At 40.2% G+C, this 12,131-nt stretch overlaps 1 protein-coding gene across 2 annotated transcripts in view; it reads left to right on the forward strand.

The window, feature by feature from the left end:
- Positions 1 to 594: 594 nt before the first annotated feature.
- The window catches only part of EHF (ETS homologous factor), a 39,380-nt gene continuing 27,843 nt past the window's right edge, over positions 595 to 12,131 (forward strand). The window contains exon 1 of one of the 2 annotated variants that reach the window (XM_073347939.2): positions 595 to 770. The gene's annotated coding sequence lies outside the window, so the exon portion shown is untranslated. The remainder of the gene's footprint in view (positions 771 to 12,131) is intronic. The other variant, XM_073347938.2, reaches the window with a different exon arrangement.

Genomic DNA, 12,131 nt, shown 5'->3' on the forward strand with positions numbered 1-12,131 from the left:
TTCTCATTATCTTTTCCTTCACTCAGATATTTACAAAAGTTAGAGGTGAAAATGAAGTAATGCACTCAATTCTCCCTCATGCTTGTGAAGCCCTGTTAAGTTAAATGGAAGCCCACAGGTATAAGTGAAGGGAGAATGACATTGGATCATCCAGTCTATCTCCCTGCTAATGTACGATTGTTCCTCACAGTACATTTTCTAGTGTTATTTCCAGTCTAATTTTAAATGTCCTAAGTTCTGGACATTCTTACATTTTACTTCTCCTTGTTCTAATTATAAGCTGCCTATTTACCTGAAATAACCTTTTGTAAAAACCAACCAACCAAACAAACAAATAAAAAAGGAGGAGGCAGGACGGTCTTTAAAAAACAACTACAGAGCAATCAAGACCTCGTCCATTGACTGGTTTCTTTTTTGTTCTTGACATACATGTGTAACCTGGTTAGACCTGTTTTGTTTGAACACTAAGGTGTGAGTTGGCTGTATGCAAATGTTTGCAGTGTTTCTTTTTTTTCTCTCGCTCTCTCTCTTTTTATTGCTGCAGACCCAATCAAAAGAACAGGAAACGACGTAAGGAATTCCCCCATTGGCTGATTAAATGTTCTGCAAAATGTTTTAAAATTAATATCACATTCATTTATCATCACTCGTGTGAGGCTTTTGAAGTGCTAACCTAGCACCTGTGTTTACTTAACACCTGCCATTTTCTAGACAGCCTTCTCATTGCCTCTGCTAAAGGATTTCCCCTTCAGAATCAGCAGCTAAATGAGGTAAGTTTTATTTAACTTCCTTTTAAACGAACACCACTGAAGATAAAAGAGTGCAGAAGTGTGCACTGGAATCACTCCCACTCAACACCCATCTCAGCCCCTTTCCCCCCACTTTGAAACTGCAACTAACCTCTTTTAATCAAAAGTTTTTGAGCATTAAAATAATAAACGCTTTTACTCTCCTGGTTTGAATCTGCGTCCTGCCCTTGCTTGTGTTTAAGAACACACTCCTACTATTTGTATTTCCTTAGGGACAAATCAGCCAGCCTTACTAACTTTGAATAGTCCCATTGATTTCAATGGGGCTACTCATGCGAGTAAAGTTCTATACTCATGGCGAGTAAGGTGGTCAGCAACTGCCCCTTAGTTTTATGAGCGTGGTTTTTATAATAATGTATTTAATGATGTTTTGGGGCCCAATTGTGTCACCTTTACTGACATTAATAATACTTTTATCCCCTGAGTAACTGCAGTCAAATCACTGGGGCTAGTTATTTAATAAAGTACCATTCAATGTGAGCAAGGGTAGTGGAAGCAGACCTTTAAAATTGATGGTGAAATTGGCATGGAGTCTCCTTAGTGTCGCAGCATGTGTGGGCACTATACAGATAAAATGATCTTGCTGGTTTTGTAGTAGTGATGGTGATAATTATGAGGATGATAGAAAATCCTACCTGGCTTACTTTTTGCTCAATCCTTGCTCAACTAAAACTCCCACTGGTTTCAGTTGGGGCTGTATCCTAAAGTCCTTAGCCCCTTCCCAGTTAAAACTCTTCACTGTAGAGTCAATGCATGTTCTGTGTGAGTAAGGACTGAATAAAATCTCAGTAAAAGCTTTAAGAATTCGTCTCTCAGAGTTTTGCCTGTTGTATTCCCATTGACTTCAATGGTAGTTTTACTTGAATAAATACAGTGTATGGTCTTTAAGGTTTAGCCCATTCCAAATAACAGTATCTACTAAAGTCTTGTTGTAATATTTTAGTAGAAGAGATTGCACTGATTTTTACAGCAGGGCTGATCAGGAAATACACTGAAAGTATAAAGTGGCAGTAATACATTTACTAGTATTTCACTGCTTGAGAGATTTAAAATATTATTTGTAGACCTCCTGGATATATATGTATATATATTTGCTTGTGTCTATGCCATATGTTTGAATTATTTTACCTAAAAAAGACATATCACGTTGTCTTTCCATCTAAGTTTAAAGTGCATCCAGCTTCTTCGTTTTGTTCATAGGCTTTGGAAAACAGAAACCAGTTCATAATGATAAGAGCTATACCATAGCCAACTATAAAGTAAAACTGGTTTACTTAATACTTATTGTTCTAGCTTTCGGTATATGTGCTTATCTTCAGTGTGTCTATCTTCTAGCAATATTTCTTTTAATCTGTGAATAGTCCTGGTGGGACAATGGATCTGTTCTGAGTGCTTTTCGTTGGTAATTTGCTGGTAGCAGTTTAAGTCAGTTTTCTGATGTAAACTTTGCATTTTATAGTTACCAGAGTTGGAGAACAGAAAAGACCTATTGTTAAAATAAGTCTGACAGCCAAAGAAAACAGTTGCAATTAAAGTCTTCAGACAAATATGACAAAGATGTTAAGCAACAAATCTCACCATAAAATGTCAATTTCAGCCTAGAGTTTCAATAGGCTGTAGCAGAGCAGACTAATCCTTTATTTTTCCCACATTGGGACATCATGACAAAGTAGGCAGTTGTGACTCAGCCCTTGTCAGTGTTAAAAAGCTTTGAGAGAGAAACAGCATTTCACAGCTAGTTAGAGGGTGGCAAGAGTTCATATTATTCCAGTTGTGGTGGGATCTTGTAATAGAACATGGTCCAGTGAGCACTGGAAATAATAGTTTACCACTGTGTAGGAACAATCTGGTGCCATCCCAGTCAATTAGGACATTATTGTAACATCAGATATTTTCTCATCACTGAGTTTTTATGAGTGAAAAGAAAGTTCTGTGTCCAGTTCTGGTCACCCCACCTCAAAAAGGATATAGTGGAACTTTAAAAAGATTCAGAGAAGGGCAACAAAGATAATCAAGGGTAAGGAAATGCTCTCATACAAGGAGAGACTAAAAAGATTAGGGCTGTTCATTTTAGAAAAGAGACGACTAAGGGGGATATGATATAGGTCTATAAAATCATGAATGGTATGCAAAAAGAAAAGGAGTACTTGTGGCACCTTAGAGACTAACCAATTTATTTGAGCATGAGCTTTCGTGAGCTACAGCTCACTTCATCAGATGTTTACCGTGGAAACTGCAGCAGACTTTATATACACACAGAAATCATGAAACAATACCTCCTCCCACCCCACTGTCCTGCTGGTAATAGCTTATCTAAAGTGATCAACAGGTGGGCCATTTCCAGCACAAATCCAGGTTTTCTCACCCTCCACCCCCCCCCACAAATTCACTCTCCTGCTGGTGCTAGCCCATCCAAAGTGACAACTTTGTCACTTTGGATGGGCTAGCACCAGCAGGAGAGTGAATTTGTGGGGGGGGGTGGAGGGTGAGAAAACCTGGATTTGTGCTGGAAATGGCCCACCTGTTGATCACTTTAGATAAGCTATTACCAGCAGGACAGTGGGGTGGGAGGAGGTATTGTTTCATGATTTCTGTGTGTATATAAAGTCTGCTGCAGTTTCCACGGTAAACATCTGATGAAGTGAGCTGTAGCTCACGAAAGCTCATGCTCAAATAAATTGGTTAGTCTCTAAGGTGCCACAAGTACTCCTTTTCTTTTTGCGAATACAGACTAACACGGCTGTTCCTCTGAAACCTGTCATGAATGGTATGGAAAAAGTGAATAGAGAAATGTTATTTACCTTTTCACACAATAAAAAAACAACAGGTGTCACCTGACAAAATTAATAGGCAGTAGGTTTAGTACAAACAAGAGGATGTACTTTTTCATACAACATGCAACTAACCTGTGGAACTCATTGTCATATGATGTTGTGATGGCCAAAAGTAAAACTGGGTTGAAAAAAGAATGGGAGAAGTTCATAGAGGATAGGTCCATCAATGTCTACTAGCCACGGTGGTCAGGGATAGAACCCCATGCTCATGAAGATCCTAAAATTATGATTTATGGATGCCAGGAGTGGAAGATGAGTGGATCGCTCCATAATTATCCTGTTCTATACACACATTCTGAAGCTCTGGTATGGGCCACTATCAGAAACAGGATACTGGACAAGATGGACCATGGTCTGACCTAGCATTGTAGTTCTTATGCTCTTATGGACAGATAATTAGATATAGGAATTAGCGGAGAACTGTGAGATGACAAATTCAGCTCTAAAATTGTTCAGTTAACTGTAGAGCCTCTTTCAGCTGCTTTCATTCCCAATGAATACTCATCTAAACACTGGTACTCATTGTGTCTGGTGATATAGGAAGAGGAATTTAGGATGGAGATAAAATAGTAAAAACAAAACATCCAAAATCATAGATTAACAGCGATTAGAGACAGAAAAGCTCTGTCATTTTAGGTGATCCATTCTATCTCCTGCTCAGGCAGAATTGTTTGCTAGAGTATGTTACCCCATCCCATTTCAAATTATACAGTCAAAACTATGAGGACACAAAATAAAGAACGTAACATAAATTAGGTGGGTTTTCCCCCCTAAAATCACACTTGTCATGCAGAAGTGAGCATCAAGTCGTTAATCTCAAAGCCGAGGACTACTGGCAATATCTGAAGGAAGTCTTTCAAGACAGTGGAGATATTAACATTGCACACATCCTGTACACATATATGAGTCTGATCATGGAAACTCTTCCAGACTCAGTTCTTTACATTCACCATGCATCTTCATGCTCTCCCTATTAAAATATCCAGACCAAGGTAAGAGCCACAAATTATATTGATGCATTCAATTTTTCTGCTGATGATCCTGATCATTGTGATGTTTAGGGCCTCAGACAGATCTAATTGGTGCTTGAGCTCCTGAAGAAATTGAAGTGGAATGTGGTCTTTTTGAATCATGCTGGTTACACACAATGCTACATAGTCTCTGATGTGCCTTGGTTTGGAAGGTGGGTGGCACAGAACACAACTGGCTGACTTAATATTGGTCAATGTGCCAAGACTGAGATGTAATTAAACAGCTGACCACTAACCAATGTATTTCTGATGATAACAACGTGATTCCCCTCAGTGTGATTCCCTCAGATCTTGCATTGCTCAACTTCTCTTCATGCTGCATACAGTTGAGGATTAGATTTTCAGTTGTTGGTGAGAAGAGCATACAAGGAAAGGAATCACAGGCAGAATTTTCAATCATGAATTTTATAAATGGTTTGCTGAAAAGAAGGTCGGGACATATTATGTTAAGATGTACTTGGTGCTAAAATGAAGTATTAGTGACTTTAATACCTGTGCAGCTTGCAATACTGCTGTAAAATTAAATCTGGGTCCAGTAACAGAACTTTGGGACAAAAAAATGTATTGGATTTTGTTACTAATTTTAAAGACAGTGCAGTATTATTTGTAAACCTACTGTTAGCAGAGTAGAAGGCTAATAGCACCAGTGGCAAAGCCCAATGCTTTTAACTGCTCAGTGATCCTGGAGCTTAAGAACTCTCAAAAAACAGTAACACCAAAAGTATGTTCCTCTTTCTTCTTGTCTCTGAGTTAAGCCTGTGAACTGACCTGGCAGCCTGCATATACCAAGGACCTGATCCAGTTTCTATTAATCTCAGTTGTTTGAGGACATCAAGATGTCAATGAGTGGAGTTGTGACAAGTAGCTGGGAGAACTTTTGTTGTCTAAAAAATGCAGACGTGGGTAGACACTGTGTGAATTCATGTTGAATTTGCCAAATTGTTTGGGTTAAAAAAAAATCCCCAGAAAAAAAAAACATTTTGTTCTGACATTTTGGAAATTAAATGCTTCATTTTTTACATTTCAAATGACTCTTTGTTTTGAAATATATTTCAATTTACTTAAAAAGATTAAAAACTTTTTTGAAACTTGGAAAATGAAACGATTTTATTTTTGACTTTTGGGTCACTAATTTTTGTTTTGACTTTTTCAGAATGGAGTTATTTGCACAGCTCTAGTGATAAGTACATGAATGCCTATAAAGATTTAGTAAATAAATATTTTTGGTGGTAGTGGCATAGGGACAAGAAGAAGAAAGGCCCAAAACTAAAAAAGGGAATTGGTTAAGGGCTAATTCAACTTCCATTGAAGTCAGTGGGAGTCCCTCAATTTACTTTCATGGGAGTTGAATTGAGCCTTATTAGGGATGAGCCCTGTACGAAATGCAATGATCTGAATACCCTTAAACATTGCTTTGCAGTAGTGGTATAGTCATGATAGTCCCTGAAGAGCTCTGTGTAGCTCAAAAGCTTTTATCTTCCCCCCAACAGAAGTAGGTCCAATACAATATAATTACCTCACCTACCTTGTCTCTTTAAAACTTTGGGGAGTTTGGACTTGTGACTACTGAAAGGTCTGTCCCTATAAATCAACAGGAAACAGTTTGCAACAATAGGGTTAATTAGTCAATGGAATAAACCAATGGTTCTGCAACTTTTCCCCATTGTGAGTCATTCCATGAGAAAGAGATTACATCATGAGCCCCCAAGCAAATTCCCCCAACATTCCAGATGGCATTCACTGTGTGTTTTTCTGATGGCCCAGTGGAATGGACTGTGCAGATCCCAGTAGAACCTCTGGAATAACATACTATAGGGTACCATGCAATCACTATTAACGACAATATTCAAATCAATATTACCCAGGGCAGTAAAACAGTATTACCATGCAGCAATGGAAAGAGAACCTTTCCTAATAGCTATAAATCCACAAAAGAAATGTAAAGTCCCTGCCCACTATGAAGAAGATACAGACAGTGCTGTATCATCACTCCTGAGCTGTTTGCTGTAATAATCAGCTCAGATGCCATCAGAAAAGGCTCAGAGCCTAGAAACGTTTGTAAAGATTCATAAGCTATATGAAAAGTCCTCTTTTGTAGAGTGAGAACAACAAAAATAATCATTTTCTGTTTTAGATATTGCCCTACACTTCTCTGCACTTGACATTCAATAAGTGATTATTTATATCACTGTATAATTACTTTCCTATTTAACAAAGCCATGTAAAATTGGCCAAGATGTTGTAGTTAGAAAATCAGTGACTAGATGCATGATATATTTATCCCTCCCAAATTGTCCTAATGATTTTTACCAAAACACATAATTATTATTACACACCAGTATGAAAGGAGCCTGTCTTTTGTGTCTCTGTGATGTACTATCAAAGGATATCTGTTTCTGCAATTGACCAATAGATTGGAATGACTGTGAAGGAGCCTCACTGGTATGTCAGGTACTGGGACATACTATTGGGATATTTTCATCTTTTGCAGAGAGATTACTGTTTGCAAGACCCATACCCTGCAACGATACTACCCATAACATTTGCAAGACATCAAATAAAAATATAACCTTTAGTACTGAAAATTCCCACCAAACTCCTATTGCACAAAAGCAAAATGGTTGTGAAAGTCTGAATGAATGATGGGTCTGGTCTCTAGATAAATGATTTATCATTAAAAAACTGACCACAACCAGGATGTCCAGAATGAAGACAGACACCATTCATCCTTAACTTAGTGACTTCTAGCTTTTTTGTTTTTGGACTGGACCCGTTTTATTTTGCTGATCTGATTGAATCATTCATTATGAGTCCCTGAAAAAGTGCTTAGCTAGTCATTTTGCAATGTACTGCACTGGTATGTATGACTCATGGAAGAATGGATATAGGAACTAATGGAAAATGGATATAGGAACTCTTACGACTTCCACGAGCAGTAGGAAGATTACTCTACTTAGGTGCTGCAAGACATTGGTTCTGGACCCAGCTTCCCGGTTGAAAAGGATTTATATAGTCACTGTGCCTATTTCTACAACACACAGCTTTACTATAGTATAACTCAAGAAGACATTTTATTGGAACACCTCATGTTAGGAAACAGGTATCACTGTAAATGTGACAGCACAGTGAGGGTAAATCAGTTCTCTGGATTTTCTAGGTAATGGCTGCCTGTTTTCAGGATCACTGATAGGTCAATGGCAGCTTGTTCTGATGATGCAATACTTTTACCATGAGTTTGATTGGTTGAGTGTGTTATCATTCAGTACCCTGCTAGGCGTATGATGGCTTTGAGGGGTGGAATGGTGTGAAAGCCAGTCTGAACTGGTCTCTTGTGTAGAGAACATTCCATCCCTCCCTACTGTAATTTCAGTTAAGCTTGCTAGATAAAGCATAATCTTCCTAACTCACTTCCATACCATAAATTTAGTGCAGTGATTATGGCATTGGAATGGGAGCCATGAGATCTGAGTTCTGTAAGATCTGCCAATGAGCTCCTGTGTAACTTTAAGCAAGGCACTTTACCTCTATGCTTCCGCTTCACCATTTGTAATATTGAACTAATGATAGTTACCTTCTTTGGTAAAGTGCTTCATGTAGTTATGGAATATTATTCTAAAACATCCCTTATCTCTTAGTAGCTCAATGTTCATGCTCTTGGGATGTCACCATTTCACTTGTTCTCCAGTCATCATAGAGTCTGGATGGGAACTGAGGGTCAGATTTTCAAAAGGAACCTAAAGGATTTAGGCATCCAAATGACAGTGAATTTCAATGGAAATTGGTTGTCTAACTCTCTTGGGCTCATTTGAGAATCCTAGGCTGATTTTCTAATGTTGGAAGCATGATGAAAAGAGCCCTCCTCTTTTGAAAACAAATCCCCCAAAATTTCAGGTCTTCATCCATTATAAAGAAGAAAGAAAAGGGCGCACACTCAATCAGTTTCCTTTTCCAGTCACTTTTAAGTCCATTTTGGCTCATTTTACCTTTCATGTGTTTTGGCTGAGGGAAAAGTACAGGGCCAAATATTTGATTATGGCACTCCTTCTCTTGAAGCTGGGTTATTCTGTAGCCAAGGCCTATTATGAAGCAGCAGGGATTCATTCCAGAACTGAAAGCATACATTTATATGAAAAGTAATAGGAAAAGCTCTATCATCAAACCGGCCCAGGCTGTTGAGGCAGATGCCTTGCTTTGCTCTTTTGTTTATATTCCAACAAATCAAAGCTGACCTGTAGTGTTATCGGAGTAGAGCAGCAGGTGCAAAAAAATAACTCTGCTGCCAACTCAAATGAAAGGGTAGGGCTAATACCCTCTGGGAGGTATAGTGAAGATAACAGAAAGCCATGCCAGCAACTGAATTAACGGCTCTATTTATGGTGGGCTTTACCTCAACAACCTGCTTCCAGCCCTCTGTCACATAAACACTTCATTGTACTGTTTAATTCAGCCAGTAGAGAAATAAATGGAAACAGGATGGGGAGCACTCATAGCACCAGCTGAAGAGGAGGAGAGGGGCTGTGTAGGAGCACTGTTCCTCAAAGCCAGGGCTGGCAGGGGGATGGGAGGATGGAGAGAGGAAGCTGCCCTCTGCTTTTTTGCAGAAGGTGGAGAGCTGCTCTTGCTCACTGGTCCCCCTTTCCTTATCCTCAGAAGGAACCACAGAGCCAGACTCTTTAATGAGCCTTGGTGAATGTGTTTCTGGCTGGGCTTGACTGATGCAGGCGCATTAATGAGCTTTGTTGGGGCATTAAGCTACAGACCTGCATTAAGCAGATACACTGCTGCGCTGCCTCAGGGGAGCACCACGACATTGTGGCTCAGGAAGGCACCATGCCTCCTGGAGTGGTCTGCCACACTGGGTGAATGCAGCTGCTGTTGCACCCCATGAGAGGGGGAAGCATACACTTCTTTGCAGCCAGAATGTGGGATGCCAGGGCTATGCTCCTGCCACTTCCTTGTGTTGTGTCTTTTTGCTCTTTACACTGGAAAAATACCATGAGGAAACCACAGGAGCACAGCTGAGTCCCGAACAGCCATGCTTACTAAAGATATATAAACATGCCAGACCTACCTACATACATACTGCAGCTCTGGCTGGTTTCTGGCAGCTTCTGGAACAGTGGTGCCAAAACTTGTCCTGCCACACCCCCCTTTGCCAGTAAAGGAATCTGTCTGTCCCTGTCCCCCGCCCACTCCAATTATTGCACTTGGCTTAGCAGAGGAGCTTGGGCTGAAGGCGGAGCTGGGGACAGAACTGGGGATGGGGGAGGAGCTGGGACTAGAACTGCCTGGGGGGCAGAGAGGGAATGAGGGCACAGCTGGGCTAGGGCCAGGGCTGGGCTGGGGCCAGAGCTGGAAGCCACGGTCAGGAGCTGGGGCTGGGAGCTGGAGCCAGGGGTGGGGCCAGGAGCGGAGCTGGGGCTGAGGGCTGGGAGCAGAGCCATGGCTAGCGCCAGAACTGTGGCTGGGGATGGTGGGTGGGGCTGGGAGTTGAGCTGCTGCTGGGGCCAGAGCTGCCTAGTATAAACATACGAGCTATTTTCAATATTTAGCTCCAGATCCAGATTTGGAGATTTTGACCTGCTTCCCAAAATTTGGGAGTGTGCAAGGCTCTGAGATTAAATCTTTTTACATGATGAATAAGATTCTTCCCACCAATAGCAACCATTCCGCTCTGTAAAGGGAAGAGAAAGTGAACTTTCTTCCTTTTCCTCATTCTGTCTAAAATGAACCCAGCAAAGGAGAAACCTCCAAGCAGAAGTTCTTACAGAAAGGGAGACTTGTAAAACAAAACAAAATAACCCACCCTCATTTTATTTTGGGGGACTTACACTTTAAAAGACAATACAATGACACAATCATCAAAATCACAGAGAGCAGAAAGATATAACGAGAAGAAAGCAGAGAAGATTTAGAACATGATTGTAGATTTTTGTTAGCTTGCTCTTTTCTACCTAATTACAGACATGTGGCCTGTCATGTTTCTAGGGTGGTTTAGGGGACTTTTTTGCTCATCTTTGTTTTAGTTATTTTACATTGTTAGCAAGGGAGTAGCTGAACCTGAGTGTAAATCAGTGGCAGAAGGGTAAGTGAAAGAGAGAGAGTGTTCAAGAGGGGTTTGAAGGAGAGGGGGAAGGTGACTAAGTTCACAGGAGGAGGAGGATACTCCAGGTAGATATGAGAGGCGTGGAGTTGCAGTGGGAGAAAGAGGCAAAAGGAACATGGTGAGGGGAAAATGTTTTTGTATTGTATATCCCTATTGTATATCCCATTCTATATCACTGAGACCAGATTGATACATCTGGCTGAAACTACTAAAAATTCTGTGAACACGGTTGACCCAAATTGTCATCAATTCTCTCCTGAGACAACATGGGAGCCATATGTGCCAGTGAAAGTCCTGCTTTCATCTCCAGTTATTTTTCCCTGCCTTTCTAGTGCTGGTCAAAATTTTGCCATGGGAATATTTTTTGTGAGAATTTTTTTTTTGACAAACTGGAAGTTTCCACAAAAAGTGCCCATTTTGGGGGTGGGGGGAAGAAAAAATGTAGGTGAAAATGAAAAAAATGTTCATTGACATTTTTCACAAGAAATAAAATCATTCCCTGACTGGCTCTAGTCCTTTCCCTTTCAGCTGGAGTACTACAAGTTCTCCTAATGTACAGTGCTCCTGTACACAGAACTCCCTCCCAGTGGAAGACACCAGCCCTTTCAAATGTGGGACAAATGACAATGTCTTGTATGTTATTAGAAAGCTGTGGAGGTGGGAGGAAGAGAATATCTGAGGAAGGTAACATTATTGCTGGGGGACTGTAGAGGTAAATATTGCAACACTGCAAGCCCTCTCTTGTCTTTGGAAGTTTAGGGCTATATCCTACTGTCTGATACATATACCCTCTGAGAGATCCCTGTCAAGGGCAGTGCTTGTATTTTCTTCTGATTTAGGCAAAAAAAGTGTTTAAATTCTCTCTAACTACACTAATATACATCTTGAGCTTTGAGGCTGGCTCATATGAAGTGAATGGATTGTGAAAAGGGGATAGAGGAAAATTAGCATATTGGACTATGAGCAAATAATCAAGTAATTTTTCCCTTGCTCTATTAAAGTGAAACTCACGTTGTCTCAGAAAAAGGAGACTGGAGTATGGTTTTGTCTTCAGATTACGTAATCAGTGGTAGAGATAGACAGACCCAAAGCAAAACCTTAGAACGTAGGAGAAGTGGACCAGGATCCTAACTTTCCCACTCAGTCTCATCTTAGTTAAAAGACACATGCAGGATTTAAAGTCCACCTGGACATGTTGAAACAACCACCACCTACACTTAGGTGTATCACACTGCATCACAGGAGTCAGGTCTTTAAATTTGATGGACTCTTTTTATTAGTGATTTGCTTGTGTTTATAACAATCATATCTGTTACAGTGTAAACATGGGGAATGATTGATCCCCTGTATA

This window comes from Lepidochelys kempii, chromosome 6 (genome assembly GCF_965140285.1).
Source record: "Lepidochelys kempii isolate rLepKem1 chromosome 6, rLepKem1.hap1, whole genome shotgun sequence".
In the NCBI taxonomy this organism is placed as follows: domain Eukaryota; kingdom Metazoa; phylum Chordata; order Testudines; family Cheloniidae; genus Lepidochelys; species Lepidochelys kempii.